Source organism: Capsicum annuum, chromosome 4 (genome assembly GCF_002878395.1).
Source record: "Capsicum annuum cultivar UCD-10X-F1 chromosome 4, UCD10Xv1.1, whole genome shotgun sequence".
NCBI lineage: Eukaryota > Viridiplantae > Streptophyta > Magnoliopsida > Solanales > Solanaceae > Capsicum > Capsicum annuum.
In genome coordinates, this window is record NC_061114.1 from 83,605,355 (window position 1) to 83,620,977 (window position 15,623).

The 15,623-nt window shown below is 37.1% G+C and overlaps 1 long non-coding RNA gene across 1 annotated transcript; it reads right to left on the minus strand.

The window, feature by feature from the left end:
- Positions 1 to 3,527: 3,527 nt before the first annotated feature.
- On the minus strand, positions 3,528 to 6,485 carry LOC107869673. The gene is made up of 3 exons (XR_001673896.2): positions 6,240 to 6,485; positions 4,734 to 5,198; positions 3,528 to 4,605 (listed from the first exon to the last, which is right to left on the minus strand). It is a non-coding gene; the product is annotated as an uncharacterized LOC107869673 (long non-coding RNA).
- Between the last annotated feature and the right edge of the window lie 9,138 nt (positions 6,486 to 15,623).

The window sequence follows — 15,623 nt, forward strand, 5'->3', positions numbered from 1 at the left end:
TATCCTTATCTTGAGTGAATGCTATCTTTCTTCCGTAACCCATCTTTGGGCACTATATCCCTACGCGATAAAAGAACCGACCATACTACTCCCCCTGTTCAGTGATTGGATTCGGGGACAACTTGTGTTGGATCAAAGTGGTGAGCTTCCATACTCTGAAAGGCTCTATTTTATGTTATGGATTGCTCTATGTACTTTTTTCATGTCATAGACTTTGGTTTTGGCTAAGGTCGGGGGCATGTCCGAATCAGGTATTCTCTTACTTTTAGATAGAGGCTTTGTGGGAGAACTTTGGGTTTGCTATGAGCGGTGTTGGTATTGGTGTCAGCCTTGGTATTGGTATTGGTATTGGGACCAACACCTCTTGATTGTATTTGATTTATGATTATTCCATTTTGTTAATTTATATATATATTCAGAATTCATCAAACATTGGGTGTAAGGTGGTTATGGTTGGGTATTGGGGGTGGTCTAAAGTCCTGGTTGGGTTTGAGGAACCCGACACAACTAGGCCCTGGTTTGGGTCTTGTCATCGAGGCAATAGATCATCAACAACAATGAGTGCAAAAGTGTTGTCTAACCCAAAAAGATATACCAAAGATATAAAGGCAACAACTTAAGCTCAAGTTGAGGTAGTTCAATAATAGACAGTTTGGTGGGTGCAATTTCATAATTCTTCAAATCAAGATCAAACTTGCAAGGGGTTTTACTAAAAGAGACATGAACCTTCAATGAAATGTTTCATTCAAATGCACACGCAAATGTACGCGATCTTACAAGTAATATAGTGACTCAGAAAGTTGGATATCGTATCCACAAGGACTATGCAACTAGCAATTCAACCAACTTTAGTACTAGACCAAGAGGTATTAAGTGTTGTAAAGTATCACAATAGTTTTTAAGTTTTTGAATAAAAATATAAATAAATAAGATATAGCAATTTGTGACAGTATAAAAGCAAGCAAAGGTAGTAAACAACAATGATAAGAATTCCAGGTTGAGGCACTTTTAACAATCTTACAATTCTCTATTCTTATCGCAATCTAGTTGGTTATCGGGTTGTTGATTCTCAAGGTGTATAGTGTGATCATGGTCTCCCAATATCTTCTACCAAGCTGAATATTGCACTACATCGACTAGAAGATATGCATTAATCCATCTAGATGGATACAACTATCTTCCTGCAATTGAACCAAACAAGGCTTCTAGGTATATCCCTATCTTAGATGCTAATTCAAACCCTTTATTTCATAAAAGGGTAAGAACCTTGCTCCTTAATTTCTTTATTATATTCCATGATTCTCCTCCCTAATGCACATAGAAAAATAGATTTATTCTAATAGTAGCCACTTAAAATAGTAAGCAAAAGAAATTAAGAACAACCCCTATGATAATATAACAAGTAACTACGGATAAAAATGTCCAAGAGTAATCATGTTCCTGGCCTCAACCCTAGAGCAAGGGAGTTTAGCCACTCATGTCTTAATTCAACATAAAAAATAACTAATTAATAATACCCAAAAATAATCTTAAAGTAAAGAAGTTCAAAAGAAATTCTAAGAACCCCAAAAGGGAGATTTGTTTTCCACCACTGTTGTGCTTTACAAAGTGTTTTTGTGTTGACTCAATTTGTTCCTTTTATAGCTGGGTCACAATCCTCCTGCTTTTGCTCATCACTACAATGAAAAAACCTTACCATCACTATTGTCACCACGAAGCAGTATAATTATAGTAAGATTTTATTTTTGGCAAATACAGATTTGGCCCTCACCGCAACACGGGGAAATCACGGTGACCTACTAGTTCTTAAAAAACGTCGATTGCTCATCCACCGTGATGCGGTGGCCTTGCTTCCGACATTTTCTTATTCCTCTAATCCTTCTAAGACATATTCCAACACTCTAATTTCTCCTTTCCACTTTACATCTCGTTTGTGCATCAAATCACATCCAAATCCATCATAATTTAGTCCTGTATACACTAATCATGTCCATTAGATAAGAAACACAATTAAAGCTAAATTAATATCCGATTTGGACATTTTAACTCTCAGAACAAGTCGAAATATAGGTGAATAGTGATTGGACATATAAATATGCATAGGATCACCACCCCACACTTAAAACCTTGTTTTTCCTTGAACATATCAAGCAACACAATACCCAATTAAGCTTAACATCACAACCTAAGCGAAATGCTTATGATGGGTACTTACAATTCTAACAATAACTTTTCAATTCAAAAACATGTCATAATACTTTTATGCACATGAGATAATTATTTTTGAACCTCATTATCTCAACAGTGATATCCAATTTGTTGGCAAACTTAATCAAATCACTCAATCTAACAACACAATAAGTAATCCAGACTTTCATCTGCATGCACCCTCACAACAAGAAAGTTTCCCCATACCACTCATAATTTTTCAATGAATCACATGAGAGGTATATCAGAATTGAATCACTCACTCTCAACAAAGAATTCATACATGATAGATAATGAACCATAAGCTTGACCTTAGTGTACTACTCCAGTAATAGTCGGATGTTATGATGAAGCATCAACTAGGTCTTTTATAGTTACAATGTAAGCTAAGGGACAGGTAGGAACTATTTAGGAAATAGTGACTAATCTCCATATGTGCTATAATACCTTGCATTATACAATTAAAACCATTCTCTCTCAATCCAACTTCACTTTTTCTACCTTCGCAACCTTTTGTTTCACCCCAATCTTATTAAGCATAATAACATACACTATGGTGGGAGTATTTTACTTTTGTATCATGATTCAATTTTTAGCCCTTCTCTACACCCATTTAATGTTACACACCCTTATGATAGCCACCCTCAACTAAAGCTATTTGCATTGGTTGAGATGCACAATGTCCGAGGTGGACCAGGGCCAAAATAGGTTCATTGTAACAAAAACGGGCTACAAAAATTGAAATTTCTTTCAAATTTCTATAACTCCCAACCACCATAATTACACACACAAATAACTATCTCTTTAGGGATACACTTTCACCTTTCTCCTACTTCAATTTCTCACTCCCTAAAGTGCTTAGGTGCTTTTGATCGAATAAAGGTCTATCAGAGAAAGGATCAGGCAACATATGGTCTACCAAACAAATCCATATATAGGGTCAACGGGGCTAACTAAGGATATTCATAAGGGTAGGTGAATGAAGTTAAAAAATTTGGCTAGCAAAGAAATGCCTACATTATTTCCAACATCCAACACCCTTTATTTCTCTTTGTAAACACACCAGGGAAGTTCTAGACATTCCTATACATGTAGAAAACAAACAAGCACTAACACTTATGGTTCATGCAAGGAATCAAATCATGGTTCATGCAAGGAATCAAATCGGATCCTTACGGTTATTGATCTTGTTCGTTGTCATATTCAACTTTAAGCCAATAAATTTTATTTCACTTATTGTGGCATCTAAAATTAACACATTCTTTTATTTTAAAACGTTTTTATTCAAAGCCACTGTAAAAAAATGGCCCATACAAAGCACTTCTCAAAAGTCATGGTTGGGTTCTTATAAATTCTAAGCTTCTAAAGTCTAACTCCCCTTAAGACGGTTGTCATCCATCTATCATAGAGGAGGACAAATAGCTATGATGATTTAATTCACCTTGAGGGAAAAAATGTGTATATTTCCTTAAGGGAAACAACAATAACAAACACTATAAACTTAAAAGAAAACCATTACTAACTATTCCATACTGTTCTGAATTGCTAGAAATGGCTAAGCTGAACATACCACCAGAAAAATAAAAATTAAAGCATCCCCAAAACAGAAATAAAAATTGTCCAACAAAATAAAAAGTTAAAGAGAAGAAGAAACGAGACACAACCACCCCATACTTAAATGAAGCACTGTCCCAGTGCTTACAAATAAGCTCAAATGGTGAGGTGGCATAATACTCCCTATTTAGGCCACAATCATATATCATTTGCGTCATCCATATCATCACCGACATCATTATCCTCTTCATAATCATCTGCATCGCCTTCATCTGGCGGCTCATCATTATTTGACAAATTTCCGAGTAATGCCATTGTCGTTCCTCATCGGTGGGGACATCATCATCAATTGGCTAAAAAAAATCAGGCCCTATCCTCAGCAACATCCTAGCATAATGGACTAAGGGATAATCCAGCTCAAACTCACTAATTTCTACATCAGTTGTACGTCTTTCCCCCACTTTCAGCTGCAGCATCTGCAATCCATACATTCTGGCAGTGAGCTCAGAAATCAGAAGGACAGGGCCAAGAGCCCCAACTGTGCTCCTAGCTGTAGTAACATCAACAGTTTGAGAATCTACCACTAGATTATAGTCTAACTCCTCCTTGACCATATGCCTCCTAAAAAAAAAGGTCAAAAAAACTCTAAAGCCGTATCTGCACCCCTTATGGTAGCTGGCCTTCTTCATTGTAGAAAAGATCACCTGACCTAATTAATATCAATATCATTGCACATCAAGGCATAAATCAAGCATACTAGTCACGTGTAACTTCTATCAGGTGTTTCCCTTGAACCAGGCAATGATAGACGATTCTTCCCCATATACGGGCCTCCTTGTTTATCTGTCCATAAAGGAATGAGGAATGAGGAATGAAGACCAGTATCACACTTCCTAGTCAATCTAGCAACAGATCATGTACCATACAACAACTGTCTAGTATGAGCATATGGAGAAATGACAATTAGCTACCTCAAAGGGTTTGCATCAGCCTCAGTTACACCCAGCAAATCATTTATGTTTGCAGCTATAAATCTGATAACTTTGTTGTGAACTTTCACCTCATGATGTGGGTCTCGTGGGTCCCAATTTGCATTAAATTCAAATACAAGGTGCAAATTGCACTCAGTAGGCTGGTGAAATACAAAGGTCATTTCAGCTGCTCCAGTCGCCGAACCATGCTAGGATATTCCCGCTGTAAGCTCGCCCTATCAATGAATACCTGAGGTATGTAGTTTGTGTCGAGGTGTTTAGTACACCACTTCTTACCTACTTGTCTGACTGCCTAAAATCCAAATCTCCTAGATTGACCACGTGGGACTGGTGGAGCACGTGGTACCCTATTAATCTGTTGGTCTGACGACCTGCTGCGTTTCCTAGCCGACTTTGATATGCCAGCCTAGCCCTTGCCTTTCAATTGCCTGTGATCCATGGTGCCTTGTATTCAAAATATGCAACAAGCAAATGAGTATTTTAGTCCTAGAGTGTGCTAGCCTAAACTAAGTGTAGACAAGTTACAATGGCACCTCTCACATAGTTGCTAGATAAGGTGTTCACATATGCAAACATGGTGCTCAGATTTCCCATATTCAACATATTTTGCAGTGATACAACTGTTCCACTGTTCCACAATTCACGCAATGTTTGGTTGCACCTATTATTTCATAATTTTGCAGTGACAAGTAACATCACAACTCTAAGTACAACCTATTTCCTAACTTCAGCCAAACCAGACTATACATTGATTAATTCTTAGGCCCATCTTGACATCTTTACCTTAGTTGAAGTGTAACAACAAGTAGAAATAACAAAGCATTCGTTTGCACTTGGGATGTAAGTACTTATTTACTCAATTCTAGTGCAATAATAATACCATAATGACACTCAGAATGGACGCACAACATAAGTTAGATGCACAACTTACTTAGGATAGCATAACAGTCAATACCCATTTGCACCCTTCAATATAATTTGTGCAAACATATAAATCATCACACACTCAAACATCGTGCCTACAATGGGAGCGGTCACCTTGCACTTAGGCATTAACTAAAGTGTGCTTTAGTTCCACGTAGGGTACTCATACTTTTCTTTGTAGGAAAACACACTTCTTACACTAAAAAATTTCAGGCAGCACACACACAAATTCAAGCAGGGCATACAATATCTACTATAAATCCATTTCCTTTTTTTTATCTTTTAACAATTAAGCTTTCACCCCACAACATCCCGTCAAATATCTAATTCATCCCTTAATAGAGTATTTAAGCACAAACATTTAGAAAAGCCTAAGAATGTAAATCAAATTTGCTATTAAGATTCAAATCAAATGTGTAAAATCTGATAAACCATTTTTACACCTCTCACATGCTACAAAAGATTCAAAGATTGCAACACATAACTTATTCTACTAAATCATGATCTCAATTTCAAAATTATCACCAACATAAAAAAAAAATTAAAGCAAGAAGCACTTACCTTTATTAATATGGATGAGGGAAAAGAAATTGGAACTTACTCTTGTGTTAAAAAAAATTAGAGAGAGAAAAAAAATATGGAAGTGGGGATAGTGGGCGACGCTTGGAGGATTAAGAAGGATTAGGGTTACGGTTGTAGGGTGATATGTATAGAGGTAGCCACACAAATGGGTTGCGTCAGGTTACACCTGATATTTTAATTTATTTTTTTTACAAAAATAGCCCTTACCATGAACCAGTGGAATCGCCATGACATTCTGTTTTGGGACAATTGTGAATTGTCACCTTACCATGACACGGTGACAATGAATTGAACTATTTTTTAATTTTAACTCTCCACCGCGACACGGTGAAATTGCAAAAATTCACTGGAAATTGACAATTGTAAATTGTCAACTTACCACTATGCGGTGGCACTCAAATTCACATGTTCAGTGTATTTTTCATCCCCTTTTCTTACCTGATGTTGTACCTAAATTACACATGTCATTTCACAAGCCTTATTGCTTCCCTAGACGTGGTATTCTTCTTGGTTTCAATTCTCTCATCGCTGCATACTAAACAAAAATAATAAAACATTATAAGAAAAAGTAGGTTGCCTCCCACTCAGCACCTTAGTTTTGGTCATGGAAAGACTCATTTTTTTTGTATTTTTGCTTTCTTTTTCTTTTCTAACAACTAAAAATGGAAAGAAACTACGCTATTACATTACATTCGTGGGTTGCCTCCCACTTAGTGCCATAGTTTACGTCATGGCATGACTCAGCCAAGTCTCACTCATCCGCAAAGATGATGGACACATTGTGTTTATCTCCATGATTTGCCCAATAATGCTTCACATATTGTCCATTCACTAAGAATTTTTCAGTATTTTCCTTGTTCCACAGCTCCACCACACCGTGGGATGACATATGCACTACCTCAAAAGGAACAGACCACTTAGACCGCAACATACCTATAAATAATTTCAACCTTGCATTGAACAGCAAAACAAGTTGTCGAGGTTCAAAAACTCTATCAAGGATAAGCTTGTCCTGCCATTTCTTAGTCTTCTTTTTGCATAGTTTGTTATTCTTGTAACCTTGGATATGGAACTCATCAAGTTCAATAAGCTTTAACAATCACTTCACATCTGCAGCCTTCATATCAAGATTCAACTTTTTCACTGCCCAATAAGGTTGATGTTCCAGCTCTACAGGCAAATGGCAGGCTTTCCCATTAACCAAACAATATGGATAGGTACCTATGGGTGTTTTATAAGCTGCCCTATAAGCCCAGAGTGCATCATCAAGATTTTCAGCCCAATCCTTCCACTGACCATTGACAGTCTTCTACAGAATCAACTTTATCTCCCAGTTGGATACCTCTACTTGACCACTTGTTTGTGGATGGTATGTAGTGTCCACTTTGTGCCTAACACCATATTAAGTAAGAAGTTTTTTAAATGAAGTATTAGTAACATGCGGCCCTCCATCATTGATTATAGCTCTAGGAGTTCCAAATCGAAAGAATATGTGCTTCTTCATAAATATCAATACTACTCTGGCATCATTAGTGGGAAAAGTTACATCTTCCACCCACTTGGATATGTAATCAACTGCCACTAGGATATACAAGTTATCATTAGATGGTGAGAATGGTCCCATAAAATTTATCCCTTAAACATCAAATACCTAAACTTCAAGAATGTTGTTCAGGGGCATCTCAGGATGCCTTGAAATTATACGTAAACTCTAACACTGATCACATCCCTTTATAAAATCAACTATATCTCTAAACAATGTAGGACAAAAGAAACTAGATTGCAAAACTTTTCTAGCTGTTGTTTCACCCTCATTATAGCCACCATAAGGAGATTAATGGCATTTTTGCATGACTTAATAAGATTCTTCTTCAGACACACATCTACGCACAATCCCATCTAAGCCTATTTGAAGAGATGATGATTATCCTACATGTATGCGCGAGAATCGTAGTAGTAACTTTTTTCTCAGTTGAATGGTAGCTTTAGGAGGATAAACATAAATTCACAATGTTTGTATACCACTGTAACTCACATACATCAAGAGGCAACAATTGCTCATACGAAAACTCTTCCCGAATGCAAAAGGTATCTTCAATAATATGGTTATGGTTCTCTAGCCTGGACAAATGGTCTGGAACTTGATTCTCTGTTCCTTTTTTAGTACGCACTTCTAGGTCAAATTCTTGAAGAAATAGATTTCACCTAGTCAACCATGTCTTTGTTATTTTTTGTTGAACAAGTGCTTGATGGAAACATGGTCTGTATGAACAATTACTTGGTGCCTACCAAGTATGATCTAAATTTGTCAAATGCATAAACCAGTACTAACATCTCTTTAACTATGACTGTGAAATTCATTTGGGAATTATTCAAGACCTTACTTGCATAATAAATAGAATGAAATACCTAGTATTTTCTATGCCCCAAAGCTGCTCCTACAACCACATCACTTTCATCACACATTAGCTCGAATGGTAACGCCCAATCTGGAGAAATCAAGATGGGTTCTTCTATCAGCTTCTTCTTTTGATTCTCGAAAGCTTCAAGCAGCCCCAAAATCAAATTTAGCTTTGTTTTAATAGTTTACACATAAGGCTTGTAATCTTCAAAAAATCTTAAATAAACCACCTATAGAATCCTACATGCCCGAGAAGACTCGTTACTTCCTTTACTGTTATAGAATATGGCAACTTCTCAATGGCTTCAACCTTGGATCCACTTCAAGTCATCTACATAACACCTTATGACAAAAAACTATTCCTTTCTTGACTAGAAAGTGGCACTTTTCCCAGTTCAGTACAAAATTTATCTCCTTACAATAAGCTAGGACTTGATATAGATTCTGCAAGCATACATAAAAAGAGTTACAATATATAGAGAAGTCATCCATAAATACCTCGATAAATTCTTTATCCATGTCATAGAAAATTACCTTCATGTATCTCTGAAACATTGTGGGTGCATTGTAGAGGCCAAAAAGCATGATTCTAAATGCATATATGCCATATGATCAAGTAAAAGTGGTCTCTTCTTGATCTTTTCATGCAATTATAATCTGATTATAACCCAAGTAACCATCTAGAAAGCAGTAGTATTCCTACCCTGCCAACCTATCCAGCATTTGATCGATGAATGGGATGGGATAATGATCCTTTTTAGTTGCTTCATTCAGCTATCGATAGTCAATGCAAATTCTCCAACCTGTAACTATGCGAGTGGGAATCAGCTCATTAGCTTCATTTGTCAACACAGTTATCCCACCTTTCTTCAGGACACAGTGCACAGGGCTGACCCACTTAGTGTCAGAAATGGGGTAGCCAATCCCAGCATCAAGCCACTTGATGACTTCTTTTCGTACCACTTTCTTCATCACTGGATTAAATTTTCACTATTGCTATACTCTTTCCTTGTAACCTTTTCCATGTATATATTTTGCATGCAAAAAGCTAGATTGATCCCTGTGATATCTAACATCTGCCAGCCAATTGCCTTCTTCCTTCTTTTCAAAATTGCCATAGTTTTCCTTACCTGTACATAACATAAACCTATAGACAAAATAACAAGCAAGGTATCATTGTCACCAGTAAACATATTTCAAGTAAGGAGAAAAAACCTTAAGCTCTAATTTTTGAGCTTCATCAATTAAAGCTTTGAGTGATGGGTAAATTGACCTGTTCAACAACTTAAAAGGTAGCTTTCTCATTTCAACAACCTCCAAATTCATGAATTTAACCAATTCAAGTGCCTCTACATGTAATACCCCAGGAAATTTTTCGTTAAAATTTTGTGCGTAAACGTGTTAGGTTCTATCTTCTAGAATGAATTATAAATTTTTCATGCAGAATGTCTTATATTATGACCCACCATTGTGTATATTATCGAATAAGCTTTCCAACTATATGTGGATCATCCAAAACGGACACCAGAGCAATAAGTTATGAACATTTCGATCGAATCGTGAATAGTAGTGAACAGTAAAATATGCAGGAAAAGGTACTGAGGCCTGGCGTATTTTTTATCCAACTTTAAATGATCGTAACTCCTTATACATAATAATCTAGGTGATCTACTATATATCAACGGAAAGCTCTGCGAGTCTTCTTTTCAATAAAATTGGTTTCATCCTATTTGTCTAGCAAAGCAAAAAGTTATGGTCGATCTACTTCAGCCTATCAAAAGTGAATTTTTGGGTCAACTTCAAACGATCATAAAGCATGAATCTTGAATGATATTTATCATGATTTTTATATTTAGGTCGTGAATCCCCATTGAAAATTGTGTTTTTTTTTAAAAAAGTGTGTTATAAGCACGTTGATGTCGAATATTTGAGATATTTTGAATGATTTGACCTTTTAGTCTTAAAGGAGTTATTTTGGAATCGAGTGTGAAAGAAATGCACAATATGGTTGATTTTGATAGATGGGAAGCATGATGGCTCCTGCTGTATATTTATATATTACTGTAATTATTTTATTGTGGATTGTCTTTGAAATGATCTGAGCTAAGTCTGGGAGAAATCTTTAGCACCGAGTGGGAGGTACAAAGCGACCTTACTTCCCTAGAACTACGTGCCTCCGTAGGAGTGAGCCTGAGGCTGATTTATATAATGATCACTAGTTTGTGTGGATTTGATATCAATAGTCCTACTCCGATGGCAAGGATAGGACGGCTCTCCCCAATGTGGGTTGTACATTGGACTCCATGTAGCTCACATGATTTATGTTGGTTATAGGATTTCCTAGTGTGTGTGCGTTTCCTTGTGTCTATGGTGAATGGTGAAGTGATTTGAAAGTGGAATTGTGAAAGTTATTCTTTCGAAAGATTTAAATGATATTTACATTATGAGAATTGATATTCTTGATGAACTGAAAGTGATTGACAAATTATATGATGACTCACATGTGGTACTGTACTTATTTTATCCTCTCATGATTATGATGATTTTCTTCGGGATATATGAGTCTTTCATACATCCTGCATATTTCTTATAAATATTTATGATGATGATGTTTATACAAATTCATACACCCCCATATACTCGGTTCCTTTCTATGTTACTGACCCACATCTTCGGATGTGGGCTATATTTTCTCGGAATGTAGGTTCAGGTGCTCAGTTCCAGGTTCGATAGTAATTCTTCAGGCATGCTGTTCTACATCCTCTGTTATGGTGAGTCCTCATGTTCCGAGGACATAATGTCTGATGTTGGTTTCACAAAATCGTTTACATTTGATAACCTAGTATGAGTCAATGGGTCGCTAGTTTTATTGATTTTCTTAGAAGCTTGTCAGATTAGTATAGATGTTGGGAGTTAAATAATAAGTCGCATTTTGTTATCTTTCTAAAATTCTTTTAATCTTGGATGGTGATTGCTTTGTTGATATTTGAGGGTTATTTACGGAAACCCCATTGATTTGTGTTAAACTGAATGGAAATGGCTTAAAGGGTTAGCTTGGGGCTACTCGTAGCCTCAAGCAGCATGTGACGCTCCGGGACCCATTTTCTTAGGTTGTTACAAACTTGGTATTAGAGCCTAAGGTTTAAAGGTGTCCTAGGGAGTCTGACAAGCCGTGTTATGTAGTCTTGATCATCGGTGTGTAGCGCGCCACATCTATAACCAAAAGGATACAAGACGTTTTAGGAAAAAGTGTGATCCTTTCTTTCAGAAGTCTATCATTCTTAAAGTGTCTCTCTCTGCTATTGATTCCTGCTCTCTTCTATTAGAAATATGCCTCCACATCGAGCGAGAAGAAATAATGATGGTCAGCAACCTCAACCCACTGACCGATTGAATGAAAACTCATCTCATGCTGAATTTTAGGCAGTCTTTCAGGTGCTGGCCTAAGCTGTTACTGCAAATATTCAGGCCAACCTGACCCCGGCTCCACAACAGTAGGGAGGTGATTTAGCTGCTTCCAGGATCTGTGACTTCATGCGGATGAATCCGTCAGAATTCTATGGGTCCAAGTCTGATGAGGATCCACGATTGTTTTTAGAGGAGGTGCGGAAGATTACTCAGGTGATGCATGTATCTGAGGAACATAGTGTAGAGTTAGCTGCGTATAGGTTGAAAAACCTTGCTTATGAATGGGTTGTTGCTTGGAGGAATGGTAGAGGTAAGGGAGCTTCCCTTACAACTTGGCAAGAGTTCCAGAATACATTCCTGGATAAGTTTTTCCCTTTGGAGATGAGGGAGGTGAAGGTGGAAGATTTTATGAACCTGCGATAGGGCTCTATGACTGTTAGGGAGTACTGTCTAAAGTTTAATCAGTTGGCTAAGTATGCTCCTGACTTAGTGGATGATAATCGGGATAGTATGAGTAAGTTTGTGACTAGAGTATCTAGTTATGTGGTTAAGGAGTGTAGGTCTGCTATGCTGAATAGTGAGATGAATCTTTCTAGGCAGATGACTCATGACTAACAGATTGAGGTAGACAAGATTAAGGAGAGAGATAGAATGAGAGGGAATAAGAGAGCTAGGTCCGAGCAGCACAAACAGGGTCAGACTAGATCACAGGGAGGGAGTCGCCCTCAGTATCAGGATCGTTTGTCTATTCCAGCACCGTCATCTGCTAGTGCTCCCATGCCTAGAGGTAGGCAGGAGCAAGGTAGTAGGTCATATGCATCCAGGTCCCAGTACAGTGCTGGCAGTAAGTCAAATCATCCTCTGTGTCCTAAGTATGGTAGGGCTCATTCACGTGAGTATTGGGGTGAGAAGAAGGGTTATTTCCGGTGTGGTGACATGGGTCACAAAGTTAGAGATTGTCCATAGGATGGACAAGGGAGTCGTGATTATCGCCCTCAGACCCAGACTCAGACTATTTGTACTCCAATTCTAGTAACTCGCCCAGCCCCAGCTCAGGGTGCCTCCTCTAGCAATGTTAGCGGGAAGTGCCATAATAGATTCTATGCACTACCATTCCGCCAGGAATAGGAGGACTCTTCCGATGTTATTACTGGTATACTTTATATATTTCAGTTTGATGTCTATGCTTTGTTGGATCCTGGATCCAGTTTCTCATATGTTACACCTTTTATTGCTGTGAATTTTGAAATGAGTCCTGAGATTATTCCTGAGCCTATCCTAGTTTCTACCCTAGTGGGTGATTCGATTGTTGCCCAAAAAGTGTATAAAAAGTGTCCTATTACCGTTTTTCAAAAAGTCTTGTTTTCCAAAGTGTTTTGTGTTGACTCAATTTTTTCCTTTTATAGCTGGGTCACAATCCTCCTGCTTTTGCTCATCACCGCGACGCGATAACCTCACCATTGCTATTGTTGCTGTGACATGGTGCAATTGCGGTAAGATTTTATTTTTGACAAATGTAGATTCGGCCTCACCGCGACGTACGACAATCGTGGTGAGCTACTGGTTCATGAAAAATGTGGATTGATCATCCACTAGGACACGGTGGCCTTTCCTTTGACATTTTCTTCTTCCTTAAATCCTTCCCAGCCATGTTCCAATACCCTAATTACTCCTTTAAATATTACATCTCATTTATGTATCAAATCACATCCAAATCTATCATAATTTAGTCCGGCATACACTAATCATGTCCATTTGATAAGGAACATAACCAAAGCTCAATTAATATTTGAATAACACATTTTAGTTCTCAAAAAAAGTCCAAATATAGGTGAATATTGGTGAATGGACATATGAATACGCCCAGGATCACGAAACAACGACTACATCTTATTGTTCAATGCCTCACTCTTTAATATTCCTAATACACCCACTAAGGGGTCATCTACAAGATCTATTTCCATGGTGCTAGACACCTCATCATCAATCTTATCAACTATTAAAACAACTTGCTAGTCCTTTCGTCATTTTATGGACTTTGAAGGACACTTTTTCAATCATTGATCGAAACTTTATTTCACAATATTCAAATCAACCAAGCCCGTACGATAAACAAGAATAGCGTACCAAGGATGATAGGGATCTCATGTTCCATCTCATAAAAAAGACAATAATTCCATCTCATAAAAAAGACAATAAAAATGGTCGAAAATATTAATCGGTCTACTTTTACAAGAACATCATATATCACTCCCACGAGATTCCCTAAAGAATAATCGACAATTAATATCCTTACTGTGGTTGGTTTGGGGGTAACCAGACCTAAATTTTAGAACATGATAAATGGAATTAAGTTAATGCTTTCCTCAAGATCACACAATGATTTTTTGAACTTTTGCACCCTAATAGTGCAAGGATTAGTGAATTCACCCAGGTCTTCCTTCTTTACCACCATTATGCTAGACATTATTGCACTATAATTGTTGATTACCTCAATAGTTTCAACATCCATGACTCATTTGATTGTGATCCATTCCTTCATGAATTTAGAATACCCAGGCATTTCTTTTAAATATTCAAACAAAGAAATATTCACCAATATGTTTATAAAATTTTCAAGAAATTTCTAAAACTTTAGGCCAGTATATCATCTTCTCCATTCTTGAGTCTTTGTGGGAATAGGGAGGAATTTTGATTTGTGGAGAAGGAACAATTGGTGTTTCATTTGATTTTGGAACATTGCCATCAACCACTTTAAGAGTTTCCTCTCTTTAAAATTATTCTTTAGCTGTCATTGGTTTTTCAACAATTAGCTCATTGTTAGTTGGAACCACATTATTTTACTTATCTAGCCTCTTTCCATTTTTATTAGCTTATTCATCACTTTCCTTTTCATTTGGGCCTTTGTGAATATAAAAAACATCTTTACAAGGAGTCTAACCACCCTTAGTGACTACGGATATTGCATGAGTATCATTCTTAGACAATCTATCCTTTGGCCCTGCATTGAGATTAGCCAAGATTTGGCCCACTTGGGTTTCAAGTTGTTTTATCTAGGCCAAATACACTATTTTATTGAGTTGTGAGAAATCGCTTTTTAACTCTGTCAACATATTATCTATTCTCTTAACACCCATTAAGCTGCAGGTAATGACGATATCACTTTTGAACTTCTCTGGGTTAATAGAGCTTAACTCTTTACCTTTGGCCCTATTAAGTGAGGGTACGTAATGGTCATACTCTCTATCCTAATCTCTCTAATTTCGACCTTAATCATGATCCCTATCATGTCAATCTCTATCACAATTCCTTTCCTTGTAACCTTTATTCCCGCCTTGCCTTTGATAGGTAGGGTGGGACAACTCTCCCCTCCATCAATTGGTTTGACAATAACTAAATTTCTTCCTTAAGTGATTCCACTTCGTCATCATCATAATATTTAACACTCTTAGAAGGAACGACATTAATTGCCTTTGAAGGAGTTCCTATTACATGCTTGGTGAGAAGATCAAGTTAAATCATAATTTTAGCCATGTTATCATATTTTCCCTCAT